Source organism: Styela clava, unplaced genomic scaffold, assembly GCF_964204865.1.
Source record: "Styela clava unplaced genomic scaffold, kaStyClav1.hap1.2 HAP1_SCAFFOLD_18, whole genome shotgun sequence".
In the NCBI taxonomy this organism is placed as follows: domain Eukaryota; kingdom Metazoa; phylum Chordata; class Ascidiacea; order Stolidobranchia; family Styelidae; genus Styela; species Styela clava.
In genome coordinates this window covers 540,001-550,000 of record NW_027556465.1, presented here as the reverse complement: position 1 = coordinate 550,000, position 10,000 = coordinate 540,001, and the positions used below count along the sequence as shown (strand labels likewise).

Genomic DNA, 10,000 nt, shown 5'->3' with positions numbered 1-10,000 from the left:
TAGGTAAGGCATGTCAGAGCGAAAGACAGTAATTTCGAATGAGCCAAGAAAGAGCGGTGCGGGGCCGGTCGGAGCGCACCCTTTTCTCGGTGGCTGGCGGGCGAGAAAGTGCTGCGTCGCCGGCATCGGCGTCGAAAGAAGCCGAGCCGAAAAAAGTTAAAGTACAAACGTGCAAGCATACTAACCTAACCCTAGGTAAGGCATGTCAGAGCGAAAGACAGTAAACTCGAATGAGCCATGAAAGAGCGGTGCGGGGCCGGTCGGAGCGCACCCTTTTCTCGGTGGCTGGCGGGCGAGAGAGTGCTGCGTCGCCGGCATCGGCGTCGAAAGAAGCCGAGCCGAAAAAAGTTAAAGTACAAACGTGCAAGCATACTAACCTAACCCTAGGTAAGGCATGTCAGAGCGAAAGACAGTAATTTCGAATGAGCCAAGAAAGAGCGGTGCGGGGCCGGTCGGAGCGCACCCTTTTCTCGGTGGCTGGCGGGCGAGAGAGTGCTGCGTCGCCGGCATCGGCGTCGAAAGAAGCCGAGCCGAAAAAAGTTAAAGTACAAACGTGCAAGCATACTAACCTAACCCTAGGTAAGGCATGTCAGAGCGAAAGACAGTAAACTCGAATGAGCCATGAAAGAGCGGTGCGGGGCCGGTCGGAGCGCACCCTTTTCTCGGTGGCTGGTGGGCGAGAGAGTGCTGCGTCGCCGGCATCGGCGTCGAAAGAAGCCGAGCCAAAAAAAGTTAAAGTACAAACGTGCAAGCATACTAACCTAACCCTAGGTAAGGCATGTCAGAGCGAAAGACAGTAATTTCGAATGAGCCATGAAAGAGCGGTGCGGGGCCGGTCGGAGCGCACCCTTTTCTCGGTGGCTGGCGGGCGAGAGAGTGCTGCGTCGCCGGCATCGGCGTCGAAAGAAGCCGAGCCGAAAAAAGTTAAAGTACAAACGTGCAAGCATACTAACCTAACCCTAGGTAAGGCATGTCAGAGCGAAAGACAGTAATTTCGAATGAGCCAAGAAAGAGCGGTGCGGGGCCGGTCGGAGCGCACCCTTTTCTCGGTGGCTGGCGGGCGAGAAAGTGCTGCGTCGCCGGCATCGGCGTCGAAAGAAGCCGAGCCAAAAAAAGTTAAAGTACAAACGTGCAAGCATACTAACCTAACCCTAGGTAAGGCATGTCAGAGCGAAAGACAGTAATTTCGAATGAGCCATGAAAGAGCGGTGCGGGGCCGGTCGGAGCGCACCCTTTTCTCGGTGGCTGGCGGGCGAGAGAGTGCTGCGTCGCCGGCATCGGCGTCGAAAGAAGCCGAGCCAAAAAAAGTTAAAGTACAAACGTGCAAGCATACTAACCTAACCCTAGGTAAGGCATGTCAGAGCGAAAGACAGTAATTTCGAATGAGCCAAGAAAGAGCGGTGCGGGGCCGGTCGGAGCGCACCCTTTTCTCGGTGGCTGGCGGGCGAGAAAGTGCTGCGTCGCCGGCATCGGCGTCGAAAGAAGCCGAGCCAAAAAAAGTTAAAGTACAAACGTGCAAGCATACTAACCTAACCCTAGGTAAGGCATGTCAGAGCGGAAGACAGTAATTTCGAATGAGCCATGAAAGAGCGGTGCGGGGCCGGTCGGAGCGCACCCTTTTCTCGGTGGCTGGCGGGCGAGAGAGTGCTGCGTCGCCGGCATCGGCGTCGAAAGAAGCCGAGCCGAAAAAAGTTAAAGTACAAACGTGCAAGCATACTAACCTAACCCTAGGTAAGGCATGTCAGAGCGAAAGACAGTAAACTCGAATGAGCCATGAAAGAGCGGTGCGGGGCCGGTCGGAGCGCACCCTTTTCTCGGTGGCTGGTGGGCGAGAGAGTGCTGCGTCGCCGGCATCGGCGTCGAAAGAAGCCGAGCCAAAAAAAGTTAAAGTACAAACGTGCAAGCATACTAACCTAACCCTAGGTAAGGCATGTCAGAGCGAAAGACAGTAATTTCGAATGAGCCAAGAAAGAGCGGTGCGGGGCCGGTCGGAGCGCACCCTTTTCTCGGTGGCTGGCGGGCGAGAAAGTGCTGCGTCGCCGGCATCGGCGTCGAAAGAAGCCGAGCCGAAAAAAGTTAAAGTACAAACGTGCAAGCATACTAACCTAACCCTAGGTAAGGCATGTCAGAGCGAAAGACAGTAATTTCGAATGAGCCAAGAAAGAGCGGTGCGGGGCCGGTCGGAGCGCACCCTTTTCTCGGTGGCTGGCGGGCGAGAAAGTGCTGCGTCGCCGGCATCGGCGTCGAAAGAAGCCGAGCCGAAAAAAGTTAAAGTACAAACGTGCAAGCATACTAACCTAACCCTAGGTAAGGCATGTCAGAGCGAAAGACAGTAAACTCGAATGAGCCATGAAAGAGCGGTGCGGGGCCGGTCGGAGCGCACCCTTTTCTCGGTGGCTGGCGGGCGAGAGAGTGCTGCGTCGCCGGCATCGGCGTCGAAAGAAGCCGAGCCGAAAAAAGTTAAAGTACAAACGTGCAAGCATACTAACCTAACCCTAGGTAAGGCATGTCAGAGCGAAAGACAGTAATTTCGAATGAGCCAAGAAAGAGCGGTGCGGGGCCGGTCGGAGCGCACCCTTTTCTCGGTGGCTGGCGGGCGAGAGAGTGCTGCGTCGCCGGCATCGGCGTCGAAAGAAGCCGAGCCGAAAAAAGTTAAAGTACAAACGTGCAAGCATACTAACCTAACCCTAGGTAAGGCATGTCAGAGCGAAAGACAGTAAACTCTAATGAGCCATGAAAGAGCGGTGCGGGGCCGGTCGGAGCGCACCCTTTTCTCGGTGGCTGGTGGGCGAGAGAGTGCTGCGTCGCCGGCATCGGCGTCGAAAGAAGCCGAGCCAAAAAAAGTTAAAGTACAAACGTGCAAGCATACTAACCTAACCCTAGGTAAGGCATGTCAGAGCGAAAGACAGTAATTTCGAATGAGCCATGAAAGAGCGGTGCGGGGCCGGTCGGAGCGCACCCTTTTCTCGGTGGCTGGCGGGCGAGAGAGTGCTGCGTCGCCGGCATCGGCGTCGAAAGAAGCCGAGCCGAAAAAAGTTAAAGTACAAACGTGCAAGCATACTAACCTAACCCTAGGTAAGGCATGTCAGAGCGAAAGACAGTAATTTCGAATGAGCCAAGAAAGAGCGGTGCGGGGCCGGTCGGAGCGCACCCTTTTCTCGGTGGCTGGCGGGCGAGAAAGTGCTGCGTCGCCGGCATCGGCGTCGAAAGAAGCCGAGCCAAAAAAAGTTAAAGTACAAACGTGCAAGCATACTAACCTAACCCTAGGTAAGGCATGTCAGAGCGAAAGACAGTAATTTCGAATGAGCCATGAAAGAGCGGTGCGGGGCCGGTCGGAGCGCACCCTTTTCTCGGTGGCTGGCGGGCGAGAAAGTGCTGCGTCGCCGGCATCGGCGTCGAAAGAAGCCGAGCCAAAAAAAGTTAAAGTACAAACGTGCAAGCATACTAACCTAACCCTAGGTAAGGCATGTCAGAGCGGAAGACAGTAATTTCGAATGAGCCATGAAAGAGCGGTGCGGGGCCGGTCGGAGCGCACCCTTTTCTCGGTGGCTGGCGGGCGAGAGAGTGCTGCGTCGCCGGCATCGGCGTCGAAAGAAGCCGAGCCGAAAAAAGTTAAAGTACAAACGTGCAAGCATACTAACCTAACCCTAGGTAAGGCATGTCAGAGCGAAAGACAGTAATTTCGAATGAGCCAAGAAAGAGCGGTGCGGGGCCGGTCGGAGCGCACCCTTTTCTCGGTGGTTGGCGGGCGAGAAAGTGCTGCGTCGCCGGCATCGGCGTCGAAAGAAGCCGAGCCAAAAAAAGTTAAAGTACAAACGTGCAAGCATACTAACCTAACCCTAGGTAAGGCATGTCAGAGCGGAAGACAGTAATTTCGAATGAGCCATGAAAGAGCGGTGCGGGGCCGGTCGGAGCGCACCCTTTTCTCGGTGGCTGGCGGGCGAGAGAGTGCTGCGTCGCCGGCATCGGCGTCGAAAGAAGCCGAGCCGAAAAAAGTTAAAGTACAAACGTGCAAGCATACTAACCTAACCCTAGGTAAGGCATGTCAGAGCGAAAGACAGTAAACTCGAATGAGCCATGAAAGAGCGGTGCGGGGCCGGTCGGAGCGCACCCTTTTCTCGGTGGCTGGTGGGCGAGAGAGTGCTGCGTCGCCGGCATCGGCGTCGAAAGAAGCCGAGCCAAAAAAAGTTAAAGTACAAACGTGCAAGCATACTAACCTAACCCTAGGTAAGGCATGTCAGAGCGAAAGACAGTAATTTCGAATGAGCCAAGAAAGAGCGGTGCGGGGCCGGTCGGAGCGCACCCTTTTCTCGGTGGCTGGCGGGCGAGAAAGTGCTGCGTCGCCGGCATCGGCGTCGAAAGAAGCCGAGCCGAAAAAAGTTAAAGTACAAACGTGCAAGCATACTAACCTAACCCTAGGTAAGGCATGTCAGAGCGAAAGACAGTAATTTCGAATGAGCCAAGAAAGAGCGGTGCGGGGCCGGTCGGAGCGCACCCTTTTCTCGGTGGCTGGCGGGCGAGAAAGTGCTGCGTCGCCGGCATCGGCGTCGAAAGAAGCCGAGCCGAAAAAAGTTAAAGTACAAACGTGCAAGCATACTAACCTAACCCTAGGTAAGGCATGTCAGAGCGAAAGACAGTAAACTCGAATGAGCCATGAAAGAGCGGTGCGGGGCCGGTCGGAGCGCACCCTTTTCTCGGTGGCTGGCGGGCGAGAGAGTGCTGCGTCGCCGGCATCGGCGTCGAAAGAAGCCGAGCCGAAAAAAGTTAAAGTACAAACGTGCAAGCATACTAACCTAACCCTAGGTAAGGCATGTCAGAGCGAAAGACAGTAATTTCGAATGAGCCAAGAAAGAGCGGTGCGGGGCCGGTCGGAGCGCACCCTTTTCTCGGTGGCTGGCGGGCGAGAGAGTGCTGCGTCGCCGGCATCGGCGTCGAAAGAAGCCGAGCCGAAAAAAGTTAAAGTACAAACGTGCAAGCATACTAACCTAACCCTAGGTAAGGCATGTCAGAGCGAAAGACAGTAAACTCTAATGAGCCATGAAAGAGCGGTGCGGGGCCGGTCGGAGCGCACCCTTTTCTCGGTGGCTGGTGGGCGAGAGAGTGCTGCGTCGCCGGCATCGGCGTCGAAAGAAGCCGAGCCAAAAAAAGTTAAAGTACAAACGTGCAAGCATACTAACCTAACCCTAGGTAAGGCATGTCAGAGCGAAAGACAGTAATTTCGAATGAGCCATGAAAGAGCGGTGCGGGGCCGGTCGGAGCGCACCCTTTTCTCGGTGGCTGGCGGGCGAGAGAGTGCTGCGTCGCCGGCATCGGCGTCGAAAGAAGCCGAGCCGAAAAAAGTTAAAGTACAAACGTGCAAGCATACTAACCTAACCCTAGGTAAGGCATGTCAGAGCGAAAGACAGTAATTTCGAATGAGCCAAGAAAGAGCGGTGCGGGGCCGGTCGGAGCGCACCCTTTTCTCGGTGGCTGGCGGGCGAGAAAGTGCTGCGTCGCCGGCATCGGCGTCGAAAGAAGCCGAGCCAAAAAAAGTTAAAGTACAAACGTGCAAGCATACTAACCTAACCCTAGGTAAGGCATGTCAGAGCGAAAGACAGTAATTTCGAATGAGCCATGAAAGAGCGGTGCGGGGCCGGTCGGAGCGCACCCTTTTCTCGGTGGCTGGCGGGCGAGAAAGTGCTGCGTCGCCGGCATCGGCGTCGAAAGAAGCCGAGCCAAAAAAAGTTAAAGTACAAACGTGCAAGCATACTAACCTAACCCTAGGTAAGGCATGTCAGAGCGGAAGACAGTAATTTCGAATGAGCCATGAAAGAGCGGTGCGGGGCCGGTCGGAGCGCACCCTTTTCTCGGTGGCTGGCGGGCGAGAGAGTGCTGCGTCGCCGGCATCGGCGTCGAAAGAAGCCGAGCCGAAAAAAGTTAAAGTACAAACGTGCAAGCATACTAACCTAACCCTAGGTAAGGCATGTCAGAGCGAAAGACAGTAATTTCGAATGAGCCAAGAAAGAGCGGTGCGGGGCCGGTCGGAGCGCACCCTTTTCTCGGTGGTTGGCGGGCGAGAAAGTGCTGCGTCGCCGGCATCGGCGTCGAAAGAAGCCGAGCCAAAAAAAGTTAAAGTACAAACGTGCAAGCATACTAACCTAACCCTAGGTAAGGCATGTCAGAGCGGAAGACAGTAATTTCGAATGAGCCATGAAAGAGCGGTGCGGGGCCGGTCGGAGCGCACCCTTTTCTCGGTGGCTGGCGGGCGAGAGAGTGCTGCGTCGCCGGCATCGGCGTCGAAAGAAGCCGAGCCGAAAAAAGTTAAAGTACAAACGTGCAAGCATACTAACCTAACCCTAGGTAAGGCATGTCAGAGCGAAAGACAGTAATTTCGAATGAGCCAAGAAAGAGCGGTGCGGGGCCGGTCGGAGCGCACCCTTTTCTCGGTGGCTGGCGGGCGAGAAAGTGCTGCGTCGCCGGCATCGGCGTCGAAAGAAGCCGAGCCAAAAAAAGTTAAAGTACAAACGTGCAAGCATACTAACCTAACCCTAGGTAAGGCATGTCAGAGCGAAAGACAGTAATTTCGAATGAGCCATGAAAGAGCGGTGCGGGGCCGGTCGGAGCGCACCCTTTTCTCGGTGGCTGGCGGGCGAGAGAGTGCTGCGTCGCCGGCATCGGCGTCGAAAGAAGCCGAGCCAAAAAAAGTTAAAGTACAAACGTGCAAGCATACTAACCTAACCCTAGGTAAGGCATGTCAGAGCGAAAGACAGTAATTTCGAATGAGCCAAGAAAGAGCGGTGCGGGGCCGGTCGGAGCGCACCCTTTTCTCGGTGGCTGGCGGGCGAGAGAGTGCTGCGTCGCCGGCATCGGCGTCGAAAGAAGCCGAGCCGAAAAAAGTTAAAGTACAAACGTGCAAGCATACTAACCTAACCCTAGGTAAGGCATGTCAGAGCGAAAGACAGTAATTTCGAATGAGCCAAGAAAGAGCGGTGCGGGGCCGGTCGGAGCGCACCCTTTTCTCGGTGGCTGGCGGGCGAGAAAGTGCTGCGTCGCCGGCATCGGCGTCGAAAGAAGCCGAGCCGAAAAAAGTTAAAGTACAAACGTGCAAGCATACTAACCTAACCCTAGGTAAGGCATGTCAGAGCGAAAGACAGTAAACTCGAATGAGCCATGAAAGAGCGGTGCGGGGCCGGTCGGAGCGCACCCTTTTCTCGGTGGCTGGCGGGCGAGAGAGTGCTGCGTCGCCGGCATCGGCGTCGAAAGAAGCCGAGCCGAAAAAAGTTAAAGTACAAACGTGCAAGCATACTAACCTAACCCTAGGTAAGGCATGTCAGAGCGAAAGACAGTAATTTCGAATGAGCCAAGAAAGAGCGGTGCGGGGCCGGTCGGAGCGCACCCTTTTCTCGGTGGCTGGCGGGCGAGAGAGTGCTGCGTCGCCGGCATCGGCGTCGAAAGAAGCCGAGCCGAAAAAAGTTAAAGTACAAACGTGCAAGCATACTAACCTAACCCTAGGTAAGGCATGTCAGAGCGAAAGACAGTAATTTCGAATGAGCCAAGAAAGAGCGGTGCGGGGCCGGTCGGAGCGCACCCTTTTCTCGGTGGCTGGCGGGCGAGAAAGTGCTGCGTCGCCGGCATCGGCGTCGAAAGAAGCCGAGCCAAAAAAAGTTAAAGTACAAACGTGCAAGCATACTAACCTAACCCTAGGTAAGGCATGTCAGAGCGAAAGACAGTAATTTCGAATGAGCCATGAAAGAGCGGTGCGGGGCCGGTCGGAGCGCACCCTTTTCTCGGTGGCTGGCGGGCGAGAGAGTGCTGCGTCGCCGGCATCGGCGTCGAAAGAAGCCGAGCCAAAAAAAGTTAAAGTACAAACGTGCAAGCATACTAACCTAACCCTAGGTAAGGCATGTCAGAGCGAAAGACAGTAATTTCGAATGAGCCAAGAAAGAGCGGTGCGGGGCCGGTCGGAGCGCACCCTTTTCTCGGTGGCTGGCGGGCGAGAGAGTGCTGCGTCGCCGGCATCGGCGTCGAAAGAAGCCGAGCCGAAAAAAGTTAAAGTACAAACGCGATGCTAATGAGCGAGCCGTTGTCTCGACTAATATGTAGGGGGCGTTCGATCGAGCGTCTGGCTTGAGCGCTTGTCGGCCTAGCAGAACGGTCGCATTGTTATGCCCGGGTTTTAGGCACCGCTGCAGGCGGCCGGCAGAGCTCTTGTTTGTGCGAAACTGAATGGATCGAGCCCGAGAGAGGGCGAGCAAAGAAAAAACGCAAATCGCTCCGCCTGGCACTGCCGGCGAGAGCGTGGACGTCGCGGCCAGCGACTGTCGAAGCTGAGTACGGCCGCAGGCGATTGCCTCGGTCTTAAACGAATGCGACGAGCACGCGCCGGGCGGCCCAGCAAGGGCCGAGCGCAGCTGTCGCAGCTATCTGGTTGATCCTGCCAGTAGTGATATGCTTGTCTCAAAGATTAAGCCATGCAGGTGCAAGTACGAGTTCTCGTAAAGCGAAACTGCGAATGGCTCATTAAATCAGTCTTGGTTTATTTGGTCTCGTAAGCGAAGTGGATAACTGTGGTAATTCTAGAGCTAATACATGCATTAAGCGCCGACTTCGGGAGGCGCGCTTTTATCAGATCAAAACCGACCGGGTTCGTCCTGTGACGTTTGATGACTCTGGATAACCACGCGGATCGTACGGTCTCTGCACCGACGACGTATCATTCAAGTGTCTGCCCTATCAACTGTCGAAGGTACGCTACGTGCCTACCTTTGTGATAACGGGTAACGGGGAATCAGGGTTCGATTCCGGAGAGGGAGCCTGAGAAACGGCTACCACATCCAAGGAAGGCAGCAGGCGCGCAAATTACCCATTCCCGACACGGGGAGGTAGTGACGAAAAATAACAATACAGGACTCTAACGAGGCCCTGTAATTGGAATGAGTACATCCTAAAACTCTTAACGAGTATCCATTGGAGGGCAAGTCTGGTGCCAGCAGCCGCGGTAATTCCAGCTCCAACAGTGTATGCTAAAGTTGTTGCGGTTGAAAAGCTCGTAGTTGGATTTTGGGCGAGCGCCGCCGGTCCGTCGCAAGGCGTGTCACTGGTTGCGTTCGCCTCACCTTCGGTTCTCCGTCGGTGCTCTTGACTGAGTGTCGGCGGTGGCCGATAAGTTTACTTTGAAAAAATTAGAGTGTTCAAAGCAGGCTGTTCGCCTGCATAGTGTTGCATGGAATAATGGAATAGGACCTCGGTTCTATTTTGTTGGTTTTCGGAGCACGAGGTAATGATTAAGAGGGACAGACGGGGGCGTCCGTACTCTGCCGTTAGAGGTGAAATTCTTGGATCGGCGGAAGACGAACTACTGCGAAAGCATTCGCCAAGAATGTTTTCTTTAATCAAGAGCGAAAGTCAGAGGTTCGAAGACGATCAGATACCGTCCTAGTTCTGACTATAAACGATGCCAACTAGCGATCGGGAGGCGTTACCATGACGACCTTTCCGGCAGCTTCCGGGAAACCAAAGTCTTTGGGTTCCGGGGGAAGTATGGTTGCAAAGCTGAAACTTAAAGGAATTGACGGAAGGGCACCACCAGGAGTGGAGCCTGCGGCTTAATTTGACTCAACACGGGGAAACTCACCCGGCCCGGACACAGGTAGGATTGACAGATTGAGAGCTCTTTCTTGATTCTGTGGGTGGTGGTGCATGGCCGTTCTTAGTTGGTGGAGCGATTTGTCTGGTTAATTCCGATAACGAACGAGACTCTGGCATGCTAAATAGTTACGCGACCTTCTCGGTCGGCGTCTAACTTCTTAGAGGGACTAGTGGCGTTTAGCCACACGAGATTGAGCAATAACAGGTCTGTGATGCCCTTAGATGTCCGGGGCCGCACGCGCGCTACACTGAGTGAAGCAGCGAGTGTCTAACCTAGGCCGAAAGGTCCGGGTAACCCGTTGAACCTCATTCGTGATTGGGATAGGGACTTGCAATTGTTTCCCTTGAACGAGGAATTCCCAGTAAGCGCAAG

General features: G+C 54.9%; 1 non-coding gene across 1 annotated transcript in view; it reads left to right on the top strand.

Moving 5' to 3' along the window:
- Positions 1-8,400: 8,400 nt before the first annotated feature.
- LOC144418538 (small subunit ribosomal RNA) overlaps positions 8,401-10,000 on the top strand; it is a 1,810-nt gene continuing 210 nt past the window's right edge. The window contains exon 1 of the ribosomal RNA XR_013473528.1: positions 8,401-10,000. This exon is cut by the window's right edge and continues 210 nt beyond it. This is a non-coding gene — a ribosomal RNA (small subunit ribosomal RNA).